This window comes from Arachis ipaensis, chromosome B09 (genome assembly GCF_000816755.2).
Source record: "Arachis ipaensis cultivar K30076 chromosome B09, Araip1.1, whole genome shotgun sequence".
Lineage (NCBI taxonomy): Eukaryota > Viridiplantae > Streptophyta > Magnoliopsida > Fabales > Fabaceae > Arachis > Arachis ipaensis.
In genome coordinates this window covers 1512714-1531259 of record NC_029793.2, presented here as the reverse complement: position 1 = coordinate 1531259, position 18546 = coordinate 1512714, and the positions used below count along the sequence as shown (strand labels likewise).

The following is an 18546-nucleotide window of genomic DNA, read 5'->3' as shown; positions in this document are numbered from 1 at the left end:
ATGCTGATGGGGCAGCCGATGTGGAGGTGGATGTGGATGAGATATTAGAGGAACTGAAGACATCCTCTTCATCGGATGACGGGTATGAAAGCACGGAGGATGTGCTGTACAAACCTCCACCAGCTGGAGTGGAGACCTCTAGTTCTGAGAGTGAAAAAGAAGCCAGTTGCAAGAGAAAAAGACCAACACAGGGTAGAAAAAAGATTGTCACCCCCAAGAAGCCAGCTGCAAGGGGGCAAGGGTCAAAGGGAAAGGCTAAGGTTGAACAGAGGAAGGTTCATAAAAGGGCTAGGGTGAATGTTAGGGGAGAAAATAGTTCAGGGGTTAAGGCTGGTGGTCAGGGGCTGCTCGGCCGAATGATGAAGGAGGAGGCAGTGGTAATCCTGGTGTTGAGCCGAACAATGCAGGGGTTGGGGGTTTCTACATTAGTGAGTTGTCATCAGAAATGGAAGAAATCGTATTTGAGTATGAATCCGAGGAGTTGCATACACCCATTTCATCTGATGATGAAGGTAGCAGCAGGAAATTTCCTGAATTCGATGATGACTATGCTCACGGTGAGGGGAGGTTTGAGTTGGGAACCAGATTCGCTATTGTTGAAAGGTTTAAGGAGGTGGTGAAGGATTCCTTCATAGCTGAAGGGAGGGAGCTGAAGTGGATAAAGAATGACAAGGAGAGGGTAAGGGTGGGTTGCAAGGATGAGGAGTGTCCATTCCTGGTTCATTTGTCCTATAACAAAACCCTGCAGTGCTATCAAGTAAAGACATATGTGCAAGAACATACTTGTGCAAGGGATTTAGGGAGCAATGCAGCTGACCAGCATTGGCTGAGCAAGAAGATTGAAAAGAGGATGGCAACCCAACCCCACATGAACACGAAGGAGGCTACTGATTTTCTGAGAGAGGATTTTTCATTATGTCCCCACCCTAAGATGGTGTACAGAGCAGTGGTTGAGGCCAGGGAGAAGATCATGAGCAATGAGAGGGACCAATACAAACGGAGCAGAGACTATTGTGAGCAGATTCTGTTGAGCAATCCAGGTTCGACGGCCAGGTTGGAGCTTATGCTAGTTCCAGAATCACCTCCCGTATTTGATAAGCTATACATCTGCTTGGACGCCTGCAAGAAAGGGTTCAAGGATGGGTGCAGACCTTTGTTGCACCTTAATGGGTGTTTCTTGAAGACCTACTACATGGGCTGGCTTCTAGCAGCAGTTGCCCAAGATGCCAATAATCAGTTCTACGTTGTTGCATATGGAGTTGTTAGGGGTGAGACCAAAGATGCTTGGAAATGGTTCCTGACTAATCTCCAGGAAGACATTGGTGACAGTGCCAGCCATGGGTGGACCTTCATATCAGACCAACAAAAAGTAAGCTTTAATTATGATTAGTCAATTAGTTTAGTTTCAAATATCTACTGTTTAATTTCAACTAACATTCCTTAATGTCCCTCTTATGGTGCAGGGTTTATTGCCTGCGCTAAAGGAGGTTACGCCACATGCAAAACTCTGCAATTGTGTGATGCACATGTGAAAAAATTTTATCAATCGCTTCAAAGACTTGTACATTAGGGAGGTTGTGTGGGAGTGTGCTAGATGCACAACCATTGCAGAATTCAAGGAATGTATGGATAAGCTGAAGCAAGTTAACCATGGGGCTTGGGAATATCTCAGCAGGTTTCCACCAGAAAGTTGGGTTAAGGCATATTTCTCTCATGCCCCAAAGGTTGATAACCTCACAAATAATATGTGTGAGGTTTTCAATGCAAAAATAGTTACTTACCGTACGAAGCCCATCCTCACCATGTGTGAAGAAATCAGATGTTATCTCATGAGGAGGATGGTGAATCACAAACGGGTCCTTGATAACCACACTGGAAAGCTAGCACCAGTACAGCAGAAGAGGATGGAGAGGTTACTCAGTCTGAGTACTAAGTGGATGGCCGAATGGGTTGGTGACAACGAGCGAAAAAGGTTTGAGGTGAGCCGGAAGGCAAGCAAGGTTGATGTGGATCTAATTAAATACACTTGCTCGTGCAACAAATGGCAACTTACTGGTAACCTATGGATCTGTTCAGTATGAATTATTGTTAGATTCTTTTGTTATGTTGCACATTTTTTAAACTGTTTCCCTTGTCAACTCAGGCATGCCTTGCATACATGCACTTGCTGCCATTAGGAAGAGACGGGACCAGCCACAAGACTACGTGCACCCTTGGCTGTGTATGGAGTCAATAAGGAGGACTTATGCACATTGCATTCAACCAGTGCCAAGTTCAGAGTTCTGGGCCAGAACTGAGTTCACACAGCCAGACCCACCAATCAGCAAAAGAGGGATTGGGCGCCCAAAGGTGCATAATCGGCAGAAAGACCCTGCAGAACCAATGATGCAAGGGGGTAAGCTGAAGAAGTCGTTCTCTGTGTCATGCAGCAAGTGTGGTGAGAAGGGCCATAATTACAAAACTTGCAAAGGAGCACCATCGAACCCGAATTGGAAACTGAAGACCAAAAAGCCTAAGAAGAAGAAAGAGAGCACATCCCAAACACTTGTATGTCTTCCTTTGTCACAGTCTGCTCCACAACCAGAGGTAAAATCATTTGGTTAATAATGGTATATTTGCTTATAAGATCCAGCAACTACTGTGTCCCTAGTGATTGTAGTTCAGACTTTAAAATGTCTTAGTACTTTAAACCTCAGGGATTTGTATGTCTTAGTAACTAAATCTTGAAGGATTGATTTGTATTAGTATATGATTCCTGAGGGACTTATATGTCCTAACATTAAATTGTCAACTAATTTACCCTTCATATCCAGGATCATTCACACAGCCAACCACCCAGCGCAACACCACAGCAGCAACAACCTACTGTAACTGTTTAACTTTTTGCACTTTATAAGCTGCTTAGAATATGCTCTAAGTACATACTGCTTGATTATGTTGGCATCTTATATGGCAGGTTCCAACTGCGACGACTGTTGCCCCTGCTCCAGCAAAAGTTACAAGATCAACAATTGTATTAGGACCACCTGCCCCAACGGGTTCCAGTGCCAGGCCATCCACCCCAAATTTAAACCAGCCCTTCATGCCCCCAGGAAATGCTCCATCCATGGTCACCAGCACAGCTCGCCATAAACAGCCAAAGTTCAGACCAAAACAGAAGATTTTCAGGCCACCTACTCCACTTGCTCAAGGGCCACCACCTTCTAGCACACAGCACCAAGACACAACTCACCTAGCCCCATCTAGCACGCAGGCAGCTGCACAGCCTCAGCAGCTCCCACCCCCACAAGCAGATAAACCAACTGTCTCAGCGTTGAAGGAGTCCAACGAATGAAGCAACTCATGTCTTATGTTATTTTGTGGGAAATATGTCCTGCTGTAAACGTTTTTTGTTTTACCCAGATATAACTCTCTTTTTGTTGGGTATTAGCCAGTTTTTTTGGTTACATGTTTCTGGTTAAGTAAAAACTTGTCACTGGCTACATGCCATACATGTGCAGACAATACTAGCCAAGTAGTCGTCCTTTTTTTTTTGGATTCTCAGTTACAATGAACAATGTTTGGGTTCAAAGGTTTAATGCAGTTACTCAGTTTGTAATTACCTGTGTTATTGCCAGCTTTCATTTTCTGCATTACATTGCAATATACAGGGTACAAGATTCATACATTTCTAGAAAGAATATGTTCAAATTTTTCCAGGCAACACGTAACAAAATTTATCATATTCAACCATCACTCAGTTCTTACAACGTACAATACCAGCAATCAGGACAATTATAATCACATACATACACCATCTAACTGGATTTTTTTTGGATTCTAAAGCTACAATCCTCTTCTCTAAACAAATGATCTTTTTCTCCATGTCATGCTTCCATTCATCCTCTTCAACGTCGCCTAATTCCTTCTCTGCCTGGAACCTTGAATCACTCAACCCAAGCCTTCCAATGTGCTCATCTAACCACAAAAAAAACTTGCAATGGGGTTGTCTCACCTGCACATATTCATTCCACACATATCACCATGAAAACCTGGGTTACCCAAAACCCTAACACTAACAGATTCCCACAGTTATACATACCTTATAAAACGGACATCCGAGAAATAATCTGTTAGGGTTGCTACTCGTCTTCGACATGAACATGGTGGCATGTTCTCCACAGAAGCACTTCGGTGACACCCCATCTTTGCCATCCTTCCCCTTACGACCAGAACCTTCCGCGAATTGCTCTTCTCTTCCTACACCTCCACTCCTTCGGGAGCAAGATGATACCCATCCGATGCCATGCTCCCTTTCTTCGTTCACCACCTTCGCCCTTTCTGTGCAGACGAGGAAATAGGGTTCAAGATTTTGAAGGATTGGGGGTGGGGGAGAAACGGCGTCGTTTAAGGGGGCTGGGGACTAATCTGTCTCATTTTCAGAAAGTCATGCCAACGTGTCCCCCCATTACATCCACGTCAGAGCCACGGCAGCCAACTCAGCACTTTCCGGCGAGGCTAACGGGCTGAGATTAACGGGGGGATAGATTTGTCCAAAAATTTGAAGGGTCAGGGACATCATTGTATTTTGCAATCATCAAGGACGAAAATGTCTTCTAAAAAAAGGTCAGGGACGGATTTGTCCTTTTCTCTTGATTATATGTTAAATTCAATAAAAACATTTAGGTATGGTAATTGATCGAGGAGACATTGAAATATTATGTTTTTCTCTTAATATATGAGGGGGGAAACATTATTCTGTAAGATAAATTACTAATATTTAAATGAAAACTGTTTAGTCACCAAAAAAAAAGGAAACTGTTTATTTATATAACATTTAACTCTAAGAGTTAACTTAGCAAAATAACATAATTCTAAAATAATAAACTCATGTTTCCAATCAAAATACTAAACTTATTCTTATAAGCGAGAAAATAATAATTAATTTTATTTATATATTTTGCTAAATGTATCAAATAAACTTATTGCCAAAGGGAGCAAAATTTTATACAAATCCGCCAAACCAAAATCTGTTTCATGAATCCACCAATGCACATTTATATGTAGTTCGAACTAGCCTGATTCGAACTCCATTTCTACATAATTCGAACCAGCTTGGTTTGAATTATACACAAACACACGCACACACTAATTTGAACCAACTTGGTTATATTATATATATATATATATTAGTGAAACTGTACTAACTACTACAACTAAGATTGATTATAGCTAATCAGCCAACTAATCTAGCTAACACACTAACATTACAAACAAACATAGTTAAAATACAATAAAATATTAGTCTAAAAGTTCAAAATATATCTTGTTTTATATTTTGCTTCTTCTTTTTTTTCCCCCCTTTTTTTTAGGGTGTTTAATTGGAATATCATAAATAGGAATTAAAGAGACAACCTGGAATTTTGGATTTGAACTACCAAATGTCTAATGGGGACCACATACCAAGCAGCAATTGAAAACTAAGGCTTAATTTTAAAGACAATACTGTGATAATATGATTTTTATAGAGGAAAAATAAAGAGGGCTTTATAATCTATGTAAAAAATAATAATAAAAATAAAATAACACATTCTTTTAAAAAAGTATCTAATTATCTATTAAAGAGCATTTTTATTATTTTTTTCATCATTTTTTATTTTTACCTAACATCTACCTAATATTTAAGGGTGTGTTTGTTTTTGTGGACAGAACACAAAAACATGAACAATACATATATAAAACGTGTTTGGATAGAGAGATATGAACACTGAATACAATATTTTTGAGACGCTTTTTTTATTTTTGTGTCCACGAAAGACACTGATAAACACGGAAATAGAAAGGTGGACACGGAATTTTTAATGAAATTTTTTCCCTTTTTTTTTATAGTTATTTTTCATTATTCTCACGTTATCCATTTTTATTATCTAGTGAAAAAAATTCTATCCATTTTATTAGATAGATCTATTTTAGTAATTTTATATTATATTTTAGTCTTGTTTATATTTATCTAAACATAATACTAGACATTATATTAGTGTCTTATCCATTGTATCTAAATACAATACACAAAAAATAATTTTTAGTATCTTTGTCTTAGTATCATGTTATTTCTTGTCTACAAAAATAAACGAGCCTAATAGATAATAATTAATACTCACTATTATAATGCACCTTCAATCATTTAAAAAATTTTAATTTTTTTTATCTTAATGAATGCACAATAAATACATTAGAAAGCTCTATACGCTTACTTTACTCTATAGAATCACTTGTGCTATTTACATTTCTACTCTTGTATTCCTTTCATACTTTATCAAGTTGAATTGTAATTAGAGTAATGCTATATGCCTGATAAAATTTATTTTTTTATTAATATAACGTTAGTTTAGATTTTATAATTAATTTTATCAGCGTCTAAATTTTTTATAGTTAAAAATAATTATCCACTCTTATTCTTTTAGAAATTATTCTATGAGTTAGGATTCGTATGTGTTGCTTTTTTTTTAAGGTCTTTTTTATTGAATGATTCAAATATAAGCAGAAAAAGTCAATTTTTTATATAAAAAAAACAACAAATATGAAGATTCAGTCGAAAAATAAATGGATGTATCGAAACAGATTGTGCATCGCAACAGATTGAATATGTTATAAAAAATAAAAGCTGATATACAATCTAATTCGAGATTTTAATTTAAATACGAACTTAATTATAAAATTGTCCAAATTCAATGCGATTATATATATAAGGTTAGATAATATTTTAAGAAACTTCTCTTCTTATGAGCTTACATGGGAGTGAACTCTTAGATCTTACATCAATATTAAGGCCTAAGGGATAGGATAAAAGTTAGATAATGTTTTAGTAATTTTTTGTTTTAAAAAGTTATAAAAAAAATTAGTATTTTTGAAATTAGTCTTTGAAAAAAATTTTTATAATGTTAACAAAGAAAAAGGGAGAAATTTTTGTTTTACAATCTATCCATTAAATTATTAGAATGTGTATTAACATTTAACTTTTTTTGTTTTCACAGTATTTCAAATAGGCCAATAACTAATTCGTCGAGTGAGCTGACTACTCGACTAAGCCAAATTAGTTGTATTAACATTTAACATTTTTTTTTTGTTATTTAACATTTTTTTGGACTTGGGTTATACCCAACAACCCAAATCCGACTCCAAGAACCACCCGACCCACTTCCTAAACTAATGTTGCGTTAGACATGTCCTTCATGGCCGTCGTTAATGTGAATAGCCTCCATAGTCATGAATTATGCTTTCTAGTTGTTGTGGATGACTTCCTCTATGCGCGAATTCCGTCAAAGCCAACGACGACGACAACAAGCTCTCAGCGCAACAAGCTCTGACGAGGCCAGTGAAAAAGACGACGGGCAAGCTCCGATGCGTGGCAAGCTCCGGCGAGGTAAGCGACGAAGAGGACGAGCAAGCTCCTCAGTGCAGGGATCTCCGACGCCGCCAACAACGAAGATGACGAGGTGGGTCTTTCAAGGTCGTTCCAAAACGTCCGATTTGGTCTCTTCCATGAACAGAGCTCCGACGTGCCTCTGTGTAGGAGGGAGGACAGGAATGTTGGCCGCGATTCCGTGAATCATCAACGCCATAGATTATGTTGGTGCATCTATTCCGTTTGAAATCCAATTAACTGCATTCATTTTTAATATTGTTTCCCATTGAAGAATTTTTGTGAAAATCGTATCAATGGCTCTCTTTTTCTTTCTCTTTTTTTTTTCTTTTTTGTGTGGAGGATCTAGTATCTTATTGTTTGGATGATAATTTTTTTTTCATCTCAAAATTCGTTGCACTGAATCCCATGTTTTTTCTCATTATTGTGTTCTCAAACTTTTTTTTTCTATAATATTACGAATTTTTGTAGACAATTGAAGGCTCCAATTTGAGTACAAAATTTTCGCTTTTACTGTTTTAGCCACTACGTGTGCTAGAAGGTTGCTATCCCTAAGAGTCTACATCAGACCCTTTTCAGTTAAAGCTTCCAAAAATATGTGAATATCTTGAATAAATGTTGATGCTATGCCAATGGAACTTTTGGATTTGATCATCTGCACCAATTTTTTATTGTTTGATTCAATTAATGTCCTTCTCAATTATAAATTGTTTACAATGATAAGGACCTGTCATATTGTCATGACTTCAACTATAATGCTTGAGTTAAGTTTGAATTTTACCTGTAAATCTTAGTAACACCTTCCTTTCTTTGTTTCTAACTACAATAGAAATAATTCTGTTGTTAGATTCCTTCTTGAAGGTAGCATCTACATTTAAGAGACGATGACGAGATAGGGAGCGATGACAACGACCAGCTCCGGAATCTGCTACTTCTGCATAAAGAATATGTTTAAAATAGGGATAAGGAGGCCAAAAAATCTTTATGCAAGTGGCCAAAAAATATTTTTTTTTAAAGCTGTTGGAGATAGATATGTCACTTACATAAAGATGTTTAAAATATTTTTTTTAAATTTTTTTTTATTTTAACCAATCAAATTGTAACACACATAATTAGTTAGTGAATCCCACTAGGGAGCTAATGAGAAATCTTGACAATATATACAATGGGCTGGTTATTTAACCCAATAGAGATAAATAATAAAAACTCCTCCATAGATTATCCTAAATTCAAAAACTTTCATTGAGTTATTTCACATCAAATTTCAAATTTCAAATTTTAAATCCCCTAATTTTAAATTTTAAAGTTTTAAAAAAATTAATTAATTATTTCAAAAAAATAACCATCCAAAATCCTAATTTACCAAAACATTTCATTCCAATACCCTCTTCTTTTTCAACCAGTGATTCGCTGCTTAGCTTGCCACACGCCACTCACCCTTAAGAAAAATAACCATCCACTTAAGAATAAAAATAATCATCCGCATATCTAATGAATTGAACATCCAACATATTTTAATTATATACAACTAACCCAATCCAGTCAAAATAATCATCTAGATAAAAATTAAAATGATCATCCGCATACCTACTAAAATGACCATCTTAAATTGACCTTTAAATACAATAAAATATCCCATTTACATTAAGAATAAACATCTCATTTACATGAAAAATAAACATCTACATGCATACATAAAACTTTTGCTCCGCTGCATACTGTGCCCCAGCATCCCTCTGCGCGTCCAGCATCGATCTTCTGATCGCTTCTTCGATGACGCTGCTGTCGCCGCCATCATGCCTGTCGTCGTTTCGTGCCGACCCACCATCCTTGGACTCGGCGTCTCAATCCTCACTAAAACCCTTTCATTCGCTGCGGCGTTCTCAGACTTTGGAGACCCGATATCGTTACTCGTCTGTCTCGCCTTCTTCTTCGCCAAGCTTGTAGATGAAAAAGTGGTGAAACATAATTATTCTGACGAAGCATTGAAGGTCTTAAAAAAGTGGAGAAATTCATGAACTTTCCTGCTACAAAGTCTTGTTGGTTTAATAATGGCGAGTCTGATATTCTTGGTTTCTTGAAAGTAGTTGTTGCTGCTGACGATGATGAATTATACAAATATGTGTATGAGAATTGTGATGCTGCTGCTGCCGCTTGGTGTTTATTATTATCTTTTTCTTTTGAGGGTGTCTTCTTCGTTGTTATGATACTACTATTTGTACTTGATGATGATGATCTTTCTTTCACCACAACTTGCTCCAAGAAACAATCGTTCCCGTAACTGAAAATTCAAAAAATGAAATAAATAAACAAAAGAGAGAGAGTAAAGAAAGAGAGGGAGAGTGGCTTACACAGAGGTTGGCTTCTTAAGGGATTCATCAAGTCCGGTTGCACGAACTGCTTCTTATACGAGTTCGTCTCACTCTTCGAAAGCTCCTCACTGGAGTTAGGGTACAGTTTGATTTTCAGTGAAGCGCTTCTCGCATCGGTGATTCCGTCGGTTTTAGCGGCACTGATGAGAGAGGATGGAGAGGGAGAGAGAGACTGGTTAGAGGTGTTCGTAACTATTTGAAATCCTTAGTTGCTTTGTATTTAAAATTGGAAATAATTTTGTAATTAATTAATTTAATTATCATTTAATGTTAATTTCAAAAATACTTCTATTGTATACATTGTACACTAATTACATTGGCTTCTTATACTTTCTCTTAGTTAAACCATATTAATTTTGTCCAAATTAGACCGAATAAATCGGTTTGATTGAAAATTAGATAAATTATATTTTAAACCGGTCTGAATTAATATTTTTTATATAAAATGACTACAATTCTGTCCAAAATGCCCACATTCAAAATTGTTAATTCCAAGTGTACCCGTTTGCCAAATCAAATTAGGGTTCACTTATCTACTTATCTCATTTGCTCATCTTCTCGGTTTAGGAAACCATCATCTTCTCAGCTAGAGCCGCTACTCCATCGTCCGCGCCAGCGCCAGGACCACCACCTCGTTGTTGCCATGGTAGCCACCGTGAGTTGGGTGAGTTGCCGTCGCACGCTGAAGTTTGTAAGACCCAGAAATTTCAGAAAAATCTTATTAAGAGCTAATTTTGATTTATTTATTCATTAAGTACCTTAACCTCATAAATTATTTTATTAAAGACAAATTAAAGCAAATCTTGATTAATTGAGTTTAAAGTAATTTAAGGTTTTATCTGATTTTATAATTATCGAATTATTTTCTATACTTGAATAATAACGCTGCCGATCCGCCACGAGCCGCCATCGCAAGTCAATGACGAAGAGAGAGAGAGCCGCGAGGAGGAGTGGGTCGCGCCACCCAGTCGCCGTCGTCGTCTTCGCCGCGCCGCCGTCAGCCATGGGTGAAGCAGAAGAGAGTGTGCGAAAAGAGAGAGACCGACGGGAGAGCATGCGCGCGGGAAGGGAGAAGTCAGTTCTGTCATCGTCGTCGCAGAGAACGCCCACCGCCACTGCACCACGCCTCGCCGCTACCGCCGCGCCGTTGCTGCAAATTGTGCCACGGCTGGGGTTTGTCCCCGCAGTCAACTGGGTCGCCAGGAGAAGCAGAACAAAACAGAGGGAAACGCGAAGGAGGATGACGAAGGCCACCATCGCTGCTATTGCCGTCGCTGGGGTCGTCGGATGCCACCGTGACCACCACTGAACTCTACGCTGCCGTTAGTCACTGATAGAGGTATCTTTGCCGCCTCTATTTCGTCCTTCGCTTTCTTAAACTTGTTCTACTTCCACGTTTACTCTAATATTATCCTATTTTCTGTTACAATTAGGTTGAATATTGACGCTAGTGTTGTCGTGGGACTGCTGAAGCTGCTGTTACTATTTTGTCACTGCTATGGTTTTCATGTTCTAATTTTAATTCAATTCTAGTCCTTACTTTGTCTTGAATCCCAGGGTTGTAATTGCTTTTAATTCCTATCCAATTTGAATCTTCTATTTTGCTGCAACCATGGCCACTGCTGTGAAGACTAATATTGTCGCTGTTCCGGTTGCTGCCACTGCCGTTCCAGTTGCGTGAGAGTCACAGCTGCTGCCATGAATTAAAAGGAGAGGAAATTATCACGATAAATTTATGCGAACTCGGCTAATCGAGGTAGGGGATTGTTTTAAAGTTAAAATATTTTGGAGTTGAATACTTGATAAGTTTAGTAAATTAATGCAAATGAAATATAATGTTGTGATTGAAATGAGCTTTTTGATGTGATTAAAGTTGTGGCTGAATTGAGAATCGATTTATTATTCTTTGAAATTTCTGGCAAAATGATTGGATATATTGATTTTGAACTTTTGATTGAAATTGGTTCTTATTGATTTTGAATGATGAATTTGGGAATATTAGTTTGAAAAGTTGGTTTTGACTGAGTTGAGGTTAAAAGAGGGGACCTGTGATGGGTGGCAAATTCCAGTATTTAGGGGAGGTGTTGTCGGAATTTTTCTAAGAATTTGAAGAAAGTTTTGGTTGTGATTTTGAAAATGATTTTGATTTAAGTAACTTTAATAAAGGAAGTATATTTTGAATGCTTTTAAATATTATTAAAGATAATCGGATTCTTATGATTTTGTTAACTTTGTAGTTTTAAACTCACTTGATTTTTAATAATGAAAGGAAATTTGATTAATTAACTAAAGACTTAAAAACAGTAAAGTAAGTATAAATTCAAGGGTTTGGGAATAGAAAAGTGAGTTTGAGGTTTTTAATGAAATTGAACATAAGAGTTAAGAGGAAGAAGGTTATTTTAAGGAATATGATGAAAACTGTGTGGTATTGATTTAGAGGTAAGTTTAGTAAGTTATTTAAAGATTATATTTAAAATTGAGATGTGATTTAGTGACAATTAATTTTGGTTGAGGTCTGATGATGATTTCGAGGTTGAGGGAGGACAATGATTAAGTATGATTGATGTATGGTGATAATTTTGGTTAATTATAGTGTTGTGGGGGTGAAGATTGTGATTGATGACAATGGTTATGTTACTGATGACAAGATTTGTGATGAATGAGACATGATTAAGAATGATGCGGATGTTGATGAATTATGATTGAAATATTCATATGGCTTATTTATTTGAATTATCTGAGATACGAGTTTCTCTGGGTAAAGAGCCGTGGCTTGCCACCACGTGTTCCAGGTTGAGACTCGATACTCTATTGACCCTGCGACGTAAGGGTGATCGGGCACTTATAAATTTCCGGGAATGGTACCCCCATTGAGCGATTTGATATATATATGAGAAAAAGCTATGCATAGGCTCATGGGGATGCGTGTCGGGGGACAGTCCAATGGTTTAGCAAACCGGACTTGTCGGGTTGGCTTGATAATCGACATATGAGACTCATCAGCCATAGGAGAGGCATACATCATATGTATTTGTATGTTTTGATTGAGTGTGCATTTTTTTGGTTTGCCTAACTGCCTAGCCACATTTATCTGTTATTTGTTTTACTTGTTTTACTTGCTGTACCTAAATCCTACCTGTGATTTCTTTGTTTGTCTTGTATGTGTATGTTTATCTGAGAGACTTTTTGGGTGAAGGCGTGATGAGGGTGGTTTCTGGTATGAGGTAATGAAGGTTGGGGTAGAACGAACTAGGTGTTGTCTTATTATTTTAACTTATGTACTAGTTGGATAGGAAAGAGCAAGTAAATTGAGGGATAGAAAGTCTTTATGCACGACTTTGATTTTTTCATTTTTTTTAAACTATTCACCTTACTGGTTTGTAAACTAAAAGAATTCCTTTACGACTTTTCAAATTAAGTTTTTATACAAAGTTTTTCCCAAAAGGTAATTTCATGGATAAACTGCTTTTATAACGAAACTAATTGTATTTGCAAGTATGTCTTTGCTTTGATGGTATTTCCTTCCCTACTGAGAACCTGCGAGAACGATGTTCTCACTCTCTTACAGGTCTTTTCTTTTTCAGGTTATATGCGACAAAGTTTGGAAGAGCTTATTTATTTCCATTTCTGTTCTAAACGATATTTGTGTTGTATTAGTTACTTTTTCCCTCGTCTTTATCTTTACAAGTTTTATAAGAGAGATATAATTCTGATTATGTAATGCTTGTGAAATTAACAATATGTATATATATGTATTTTTTGTGAGTATTATAATTTGTAATGTATGGATGTAAGCTTTGAAAAAAATATATGGTTTAAGTTTTAAATAGGCTCCTATTTTAGTATTAAATATGTTTAGAGTCGTCGTAATATCCAATTTATCAGAGTGCTGCAGCCGGAAGCATGACGTTCTGATAATGAGGGTGTTACAAAGTTATTAGCCACTCATCTTCTCATCTTCTCCCATCGCAGAACGCAGGACTAGTACTTCAAGCACGACATCAGCGTCGCTGTCGTAACGTTTGTAAGCTGGGTGAGACGTCATTTAGCCAACACCGGACCATCATCTTCTTTTCCACTGTGTTCTCATCTTCTCTTCTTTTGCCAATGCAGGACCATCTGAAGATAGGTCCTCTAGCCGCCGCCAAGACAACCACCTCCTCGTCATCGTTAGCTTGCCACCGTGGCCTTGGTTAGTCGCCCTGATCTTAATTTGTGTCGTGATTGCATAATGTATAACTGATTTGTTCATTCAATATTCAATTTTTCATAGATAAGTAGTGTTAAATTTTAATCTATGAATTGAAAGCTTGAGATTTTTGTATAATTTTTTTTACTTTCATAACTTTGAGACGATGGTTATACTGCAATTTGTGATATTGAAATCATCCCTGCTGGTATTTATCTAGCTGTAGAAATCTGCGAATTGAATTACTTTTGCATTGTTTGTGTATTCTATGAATTGAATCTGCGAGACCATCCCTGCTTGTACTACATTTTGTAGAATTCCAAAAATACTACATTTTGTAATCACGTAGATTTGAGGACTGGACATTTATTTTTATTAGACTAGAAAATCGTTCATTTAGGTGACTACAATTTTCTAGCCTAATAAGAACAAGTGTCCACTCCTCAAATCTACGTGACTACAAAATGTAGTACAAGCAGGGATGGTCTCGCAGATTCAATTCATAGAATACACAAACAATGCAAAAGTAATTCAATTCGCAGATTTCTACAGCTAGATAAATACAAGTAGGGATGATTTCAATACCACAAATTGCAGTATAACCATCATCTCAAAGTTATGAAGGTAAATAAATTATACAAAAATCTCAGGACTTCAATTCATAGATTAAAATTTAATACTACTTATCTATGAAAAATTGAATATTGAATGAACAAATCAGTTATACATTATGCAATCACGACACAAATTAAGATCAGGGCGACTAACCAAGGTCACTGTGGCAAGCTAATGATGACGAGGAGGTGGTTGTCCTGGCGGTGGCTAGAGGACCTATCTTCAGATGGTCCTGCATTGGCAAAAGAAGAGAAAGAGAATATGAGAACACAGTGGAAAAGAAGATGATGGTCCTGTGTTGGCTAAACGGCGACTCACCCAGTTTACAAACGCTACAACAGGGATGCTGATGTCGTGCTCGGCGTACTAGTCCTGCGTTCTGTGATGGGAGAAGATGAGTGGCTACTAACTTAAGCGTGCGACGGCAACTCACGGTGGCTACCATGGCAACGAGGTGGTGGTCCTGGCGTGGGCGACGGAGTAGCGGCTCTAGCTGAGAAGATGATGGTTTCCTAAACCGAGGAGATGAGCAAATAAGATAAGTAGATAACTGAACCCTAATTTGATTTGGCAAAGGGTACACTTGGAATTAGCAATTTTGAATGTGGGTATTTTGGACAGGGTTGTAGTTATTTTATATAAAAAATATTAATTCAGACCGGTTTCAAAATTTAGTTTATCTAATTTTCAATCGAACCGATTTATTTGGTCTAACTTGAACAAAATTAATATGGTTTAACTAAGAGAAAGTATGAGGAGCCAATGTAATTAGTGTACAATGTATATAATAGAAGTATTTTTGAAATTAACATTAGATGTTAATTAAATTAATTAATTACAAAATTATTTCCAATTTTAAATAGTCCAGAGTTACAATACAAACACTAAACATAAAAATCGTAGTTATCTCCAGCATTGCCATCAACAACTAGACGGAACAAAGCCAATCCACTCTTTGTAGTTCCTAATCGACTTAGTAATAACTTCTGCAACGCATGTTTCTTGATTTCTGAAAATCCTGGCATTCCTTTCCAGCCACGTATTCCAAATGATAGCAAAAAAATCAATTAGCCACCTGTTACGTTCGACTTTTCTTACAGGAGCTCTTGTCCAACTTTCGAAGTGTTACTTAATGGTTCCTGAAATAGACCAAAATTTATTATAGGCGTATAACTAAGCACACCACGCCTACCACGTGAACTCACAGCCAATGAATAAGTGGAAATCATTCTCAGTTTCTTTTTTACATAAAACACAAATCATATCCCCGTGATCAATAATGCCCAATCTAATCAATCTTTCCTTAGTATTGACCCTACCAACTAACACAAACCAGGTGAATAGCTCAACTCTTGGTGGTACTAGTCCTCTCCATATAGATTTAGTGAAACTATAACTCGTAATGTCCTCTGAGAAAGTCTCAGCCTGCAAAGCTTGCACAAATAAGTTAGTAGAGTAAACTCCTGATCTATCAAATTTCTATACTATTATGTCCTCCCTCTCACTTGTTAACCTGACAGATTGTAGAATTCCATGAAGTTGGTTAACTAATTCTAACTCCATTGGAATAGTACCATTCTCCAATGAAAGTTTCATATCCACTCCAACCCATCCCACAACCCATAGTCCCTTCTTACAAATCCGACTTGATATGAAACCGAGAAAAGTCTTGGAAATACATCCTGCAACACACCACATGATAACCAATTATCTTCCTAGAAATGAATTCTTCTACCATCTCCTAACTCTAATGATAACCCTCTGACCATCTTATCTCTCGCTTGATGTTTTCTTATCTGCAATTGACAAATGTCCCTCCACGGACCCTTTATATTAGGAGCTGGCTGACAAGAAAGAAGGACATTTGGATTCAAGTCATTGCAGGAGCACACAATTTTCTTCCATAATGGGCAATCCTCATTTGAAAACCGCCACTACCACTTGAACAACAATGCTGTATTCCGGAGCACTGCATCGCCCACGCCCAAACCCCCGAAGCGTTTTGGAGCTTGTACAATATCCCACCTTACCAAAGGTACCCCATCCCTTCCGTCCTCGTTACTCCACAAGAACCTCCTCTGCAAAGATATCAACTTATCTGCTACTGCTCTAGACATCTTATATAAATTAAGATAGTAAACTGACAGACTATTAAGCACAAATTTGATGAGTACCAGCTTACCATATTTATTAATCGTTTTGGCTTTCCATAAATTAAGTTTTTCTTCTACTTTATCTATAATAGGTTTTCATGTATTGACCAATTTCAGATTCACTCCCAAAAAAATACCAAAATATTTATAAAAAAAAATATTTAATAGTTAATTTTTGTTAATTCTATTAAAAAATTACTTAAAATTATCAAATTAATCCTATTATCATGATCAACCTTTGAAATTTCCAATCCAATTGCAATAACAACAATCAAAAGTTCAACATCACCACTAAACTTTCATAATCTTCTTCAACCTATATAGCACACTTCATCTCCATAACCTCCATAACATAACACAAGAAATAATATTGGTTATAATTTGAATGTCATTACATAGCATGGAGAATAAGATCTCATGTCCCCATTCCATAAAGAGAAATTAAGGATTGAGAAAGGTGCTTCAGATTAGCCGACAGGATAGTGAGCTGTAAATGAGTTAATAATCCACCGTGTTTAAAGCATAATTCTTTTATAATAGATAACTATCAAAATTTATAACCAACTTGAATTGGTCGAGTGGTGAACTCACTTGTCTACTTAAGTAAGTGTTGAATGTTTGAATCTCGTATTGTGCATGTAGGACATGTAGGATACCGTGGAAAACAAAAAAAAAATTATCAAAATTTATTATTTAATTATAAACTTATTTTTAAAATTTTTTTAATTTAATTTAATAATTTAATAATATATTTTATTCTATATTTTTAAATATTAATAATTAATTAATAGACAAAAATAACAAATTTTAAAGATGTTCTAACATTCTTCATTCTGGACCAATAAATAAAATGCATAAATGAAACCTATTTTCTATATTAGTTTAAGTCATTGGGCTTTACTTGACAAAAGTTGACTGCAATGGCAATGAGAGAGTCACTTTTGGAATTGTTTTATGAAAGGTTTTTGTTAAGTCGTTAAATATTAAAAGAATGAAAATAATGTTGGTGGAATTTGATAAAATTTAACTTTTCATCCTTATAAAAATATTTATTTTTTATCCTAATAAAAAATTTTGGTTTCAGTGCAATAAAATAAAAATAATTTATTTTATTCTTATTTTTAGTTTATTCTGTTAAGAAAACTAAAATGTTGATATGATAAAATTTAGCCTGAATTTCTTTATTTGTTTTGGATAATAATGATTGAAATTAAATTATATATAAATAAATAAATTCTACTTAACTTTTTATTTTAAGGAGGAGGATATACGAGTTCTCTATCAATTTCCTTTTTTTTTTTTTAATTCTTGTCTTTACCTTTGTTTTTCTTTTTTTATTTTCATTATCCCTTTTTCTTTTCTTCGAAGTTAAAACCAGCGGGAAAATTCTTTTAAATTAAATGGTGCGTGACTAGAGATCCAATATTTATTCTAAGTTTGTAACCAATTGTGTTATTCGGATTTTCTTTAAAATATTTAGAATTTTTTATTAGTTCGATGGTTTGAATTATTTGATCTGTTAATTTACTTTAGTTACTAAAAATCCAAAATTAACATTTCAATCTATGAAATTATATTTTGCCAATGACTTTGTAACTTAACTAGTCAAACACTTTATAAATAGATTACATCCTTTATTTATAAATAGACATTTTTCATCATACACTTACAACAATATCCAAACACCTCTTAATATACAATTTCATCATAAATACTAACAATAAAGATATTTTGCACATAACTATTCATATAATAAGTTTCGTTAAATTTAATACTTGTTTAATAAAAATAATTAGATGAATACACATGTATAGT

The 18546-nt window shown here is 35.9% G+C and overlaps 1 long non-coding RNA gene across 2 annotated transcripts; it reads left to right on the top strand.

Annotated features, from left to right (window-relative positions):
• Nucleotides 10662-15416, top strand: LOC107617716. 2 transcript variants are annotated; one of them, XR_001615050.2, is made up of 4 exons: nucleotides 10662-11113; nucleotides 11208-11530; nucleotides 13359-13807; nucleotides 13888-15416. It is a non-coding gene; the product is annotated as an uncharacterized LOC107617716 (long non-coding RNA). The 2 variants fall into 2 exon arrangements; XR_001615051.2 differs by having other exon boundaries at nucleotides 13343-13807.